The following is a 5,430-nucleotide window of genomic DNA, read 5'->3' as shown; positions in this document are numbered from 1 at the left end:
AGTGTCTGTATTTGAAAGAAATTCCCGCCTTCGCAATGGGGGAAAACGTGACAAAGGCAGTTGTGGATTAACAAAATAACCAATTGACCCCTCAAAACGTTAGTATTTCTACTAGGCCTCATTTGGTTTGTCGAAAAGAAAAGTAAGTGCAGAGTGTGACTTGTGAGTTGTGGCCAAGCATGGACAAAGGGATTTATGAAGCACTTCATGAAATACCACAATATTGAGTCGAGATTCTAGCAATTGTAGTTCTCATACATCTCCTAAGGAAAAAGAAAACTATTTGGAGTGCAAGTTTTGGTAGAAAAATTTTAGAATATTTTTGACACATTTTTTAATCACTTTTTTTTAACTAAACATACATCATATTGCTACAATATATTCTTCTAAAAAAATAAATAAATAAATAAAATCCAAAAAAATTAATTAAGAAAAGGGAAAAGAGAGGGGGATACAGTTGCTTATTCTTTCAACTAACTACTCCGAAATAACTATTAATTCACTACCCTATCCACGCCAACCACGAGTCAAGAGATGGCAAGGGGATTAACACTAGATAGCCAAGGATAGACCCAAAATGCTAGTTTTGGGGGGAGGGCGCGTAGGGGGGCAAAATAGGTTCAACAGAGTTAAAGAAAAATTAGTGCTTGACATAGGTTTAATGGACTTAGGAAAATCGGTGTTTGATGGATGAATAAAAGTCATTTGTTGTGCAATTAGTTTTTAATTAATAGTTTGGTTAACAGGCGCCCAATTGGCATTTATTATGAGAGAAGTCACAAATGTTAGCTGTTTTTCAAATAAATTTGGCAAAAGTCACAGATGTTAGTGAAATTTTTTTGAGTTATACTCCAACTCTAAAATTCATCTCATTTCTAGAGGTAATAATACATAGAGTAAATTTTACATACACTGACAGTGTATATGCTATCACTATTGGATTTATGGCACATGTATAAAAGTTGAATTTTAAATTCAAAATTTGCATAGTTGTCATTCATCAAATGTTGACGGTAGATACACTATCAGTGTTAGAAAGATTAATCCTAATATATATACTAAAGGTGTATCGCTGTTGAATATATGACATATATACAAAATTTAAATTTGAAATTAGTTATCGTGCATCTAATAATGATAGTGTATACACTGTCAGTGTATTGAAAAATTAATCCTTCATTTCTAACCCCTTATATTTAGTACTGGTATTTTACCCCTAAAAGCACAATGAAAACTAGTTTGAAACAAAGTGGAAGATAAAGATCTTAATTAAATCAAATCAAGTTTGATAGCTTCCTCATACCTAAATCAATGAGGAAGACTACCATTTAAAATTTCATACGAGTCTAAAGAACAATTTAAGTCTTACTATTTGATGTTCGACTAATACTTTCAACTTTACACTAGGAAGTTTTTGCATTTTGTCTTCTTCCATATCCGTTTACTTTCTTAAAGACATATGACTTATTTGAAATTAAAATCCATTTTGAGTGTGTTTGCTTTCCAGATACATTCAAGTTGAAGGTGAAGCCAGGCAAGAAGTACATGTTATGCTTGAAAAATGCAGCAATGAATGACGAATCGGCTCCGTATGTATCAAGTGTTTGGAGTTTTTTTTGTATAAATTTTACTGTAATGGTGCATAGGAAAAAATTATTACTGTAGTTATTTGTTGGAGTATTTTTAGAATTTTAATCATTTCGTAAAACTAATCTATATTAAGTTCTCATAATTATACATAATAATTTTTTTATTTCTGAGATTAATCCCATTGTACAACTAGGGGTCAGTATATACTATTGCTATCTAGTTCAATGGCCTTGAAAAAAAATAAAAAGAAAGGAACAAAAGAGCACTGCACAATTACGAAGGAAATTAGCACTAGTCCACTCATCTCTCAAAATATAAAAGGTAAAACTACAATTAGCCCATTCAAAGAAAACAAAAAATTAAGAACTATATACAACTACAACACGTCAACAAAAACCTTGCCAATATCGGATGTAAGACAAGTAGAATGTGTATAGAACTAAAGGAAGGACCAGAATATAAAGGAAGCAAGCTGTAACAAAATATCAATTACCAAAGTTTTCACAAAACATCTTTTTTGTAGAGACTAATTGTTTTCCATTTACCGAGGATTTTTTAATTTTTGGTTTTTTTTTTATTTCCAAGTATGACCTAAACAATTAAATTTCTAGGAAAATTTGAGTTATCAATAAATTTGTTGTTATTGATTCTATTTTTTTCTTGCATTTTTGTAAGTTTTAATCACCATTTGTTCATTTTATAACAGTAGGAGCAGAATCTTTACCTCCCAAGAGTTGATGTTGGGAATTATGGAGTTACTTGAGAGAGACTGCTGCAAATTATGCTGACATGCCTTGGATAATTCTTGGAGATTTCAATATAATTAGAAAATGTTAGAAAAACTGGGCAATGAGACATTTGATTATGGTGCCATGGATGAATTAAATATATGTCTAGAGGAGATTGACGTAGAAGACTGAACTGCATCTAGCTATTTTCTTACATGACGCAATAAGCATGATGGAGAGGAAATGCAATATAGTAAGCTAGACAGGGTTTTGGAGAATGAAAGTAGTTCTAGCATTTTTATACATGTGACTAGGAATTTCTTCCACTATCATATCCTGATCATTGTCCATCACTAGTGAAACTTGCAGATTGAGTGGATTATGGTTCAAAACCGTTCAAGTTTCATGGGTTTTGGATGCAGCACAGAGGCTTTCAGAGTATTTTAGCTTGTGCATGGGCGACTCAAGAAAATAATAATCCCATGAGAACTCTTTGTGTAAACATTGAAAGGTGATCTTAAAGCTTTTAACAAGACGTTTTACAGTAATCTAAGTGGCAGAGTAAACCAAACTATGGATCTTTCAGTAGCTACTCAGTCCTTGTTGCATACTTGCAACCACAACCTCATAATAGTGATTTGTAGAATCTTGAAACGAAGTATCTCCTATCCTATGGAGACTTCTTGATTGCTGAAGAATAGTTCTTCAAGGATAAGTCGAGGGCGAGGTGGAAGAATGATAGTGACAAGAAAGAATTTTTCCACAAGAAAGTAGTGAAACATCAGGCAAAGAGCAGACTGCTTTCTTTGGTAACTGAAGATTGTACATGGTTGACTTTGAAGAAGTGAAATATGAAGATGTGTAGTTTTACAAAAGGTTGTTTGCTAGTCAGCATGCTCTTATTTACAATTTGAAGCTAATTATAAAGAAAAATATTACTAAAGGTCAGGTAGAATTGCTGAGTAGGGAAGTGACAAATAATGAGATTAAAACAGCCATATTTAGCATGAAAAGTGATACTGCATTAGGGACAGATGGCTATACCATAGAGTTCTACATATAGAATTGTTCACTCATAGGCGAAGAGGTATGTCGTGCTATGAGGTTTCTATGTTGCTAATTGTTACATGTATCAACCGCTAAATAGTACTGTTATTACCTTGTTACCAAACACCTAGTAAGCTTCTAAATGAAGGACTATAGACCCATTGCATGTTGCAATGTGATCTATAAGATCTCCTCGAAGGTCCTCACCAATCATTTGAAAAGGGTCTTACCTAGTTTGATTGGTCAAAACCAGAATGTATTTCTCAGAGGACACTTGATTTCAAAAAATATCATGTTGATGCAAAAGCTAGTGTATAACTACCGTAGAGATGGAGGTAAACCCAAGTATGCAATCAAGATACAACTCATGAAGGCCTACAAAACTGTTGATTGGAAATTTTTATTCACTATTATGAGGCTTATGAATTTTTTTGGTATGATTTATTGATTGGACTAAATTGTGTGTCACTACAACACATTTCTCACTCAATATCAATAGAGTCATAGTAGGGTACTTTGAAAGTGGAAGAGGGTTGAGAAAAGGAGATCCAATATCTCCTTATTTACTCCTAATAATTTGGTGGTCTTTTCTTAGTTATTGGAAAGGAACAATGCAGCTCATGGGCTGGATTACCATCCCAAATGTGAAAAGATGAAACTGTTTCACTTAATTTTTGCTGATGATGTATTTGTTTTAGGTGCTACAGAGAAAGCTATGCAACTAGTTAAGAAAACTCTTCATGAGTTTGAGAATTTGTCGGGGTTGAATCTGAACTTACAGAAGTGCAATGTATTCCTAGTAGGGGCATATATTTCTACGCGAATTACATGCACTAATTGCATATTTATTTTGGAGAAGATGAATTCTAAAATCTAGAGCTTGGGCATCTAGGCACTTGAATGATGTAGGGAGACTATTTAGCTCAAATATATAGTTAATAGCTTTATCTTTAATGGAGTAGCATGTTCAATCTACCCAAATCTATTAGCAGAAGAATTGAGAAGTTTTTGACATCCTTCCTATTGTCTGGAGAAAACAAGAGTCAATATATGGCTAAGATTAAGTGGAAGGAACTTCGTGTTCCTAAAGATGAGGGTGGGATTTTGATTATTATAGTTTGACACATACAACCATACTTTTATCATGAACCACATCTAGAACATATGTTCAAGGAAAGAATCCTTATGGATAATCTGGATACACATAGTGATGCTCAAAGATGGGAGCTTTTGGTCAAATCTCAATACCTACCAATTGCTCATGGAACAGGAAGAAAATGCTCCAACTTAGAGATGTGACCTGGAACTTGCTACGAATGAGGATTGCTGATGAGAAAGCAGCTTCATTTTGGTACAATCATTGGCATCCTATTGGTCCTTTCTGCAGAAGTTTCACTCGTAGATTATTGACTGCAAAATGCAAGAGATGCTATGGTTGGTATGGTTATTAAGAATAGTGAACGGTTGTTGACAAGAGGTAGAAGACTAAATTCAGAAGCACTTAGGCTACAATAATCTACTCTAGACTTTTTGCCTTATCTTGGGATGTGTGATACAATTCAATGTGAGGATGAGAAATCTGGAGTATGCACAGTTAAAGCCGGTAGTGAAACAATTAAGTATGGACCAAGGAAAAGTTGATTGGTTTAAAATGGTATGGCAAAAGAAAGCAAATCCTAGACATGCCTTCTTACTTACTTTGGCTCTTATGCAAAAGAAGGCTACGACTGCAAACTGAATTAGAAGTTGGGGTATGCCTGTGAATGACTCGTGTGTTCTCCTTCGAGCTGAGACTAAGTGTACATTTGATAAAATTGAAGTTTGAAAGTGAAATCTAAAGTTTGAATCCATTAGATTATTGAACTGTTAAATATCAAATCTGATACATTTGAGTGTATATCACTTAGAGTTAGCTCTAGAGTTGAAATTTCAACTTAGACATTTTTCATTCTTAATTAGTTTAGCGCATGAATTGATCCCACCGAGCAATGTATATCTTGTAATGAAGTCATGTCTGCAACCGTATATTATCATTCTTTTCTGATTAATAAATTTTACATTACTG

This window comes from Coffea arabica, chromosome 10e (genome assembly GCF_036785885.1).
Source record: "Coffea arabica cultivar ET-39 chromosome 10e, Coffea Arabica ET-39 HiFi, whole genome shotgun sequence".
In the NCBI taxonomy this organism is placed as follows: Eukaryota; Viridiplantae; Streptophyta; class Magnoliopsida; order Gentianales; family Rubiaceae; genus Coffea; species Coffea arabica.
The sequence above is the reverse complement of the archived record's forward strand: the minus strand, read 5'-3'. Positions refer to the sequence as shown.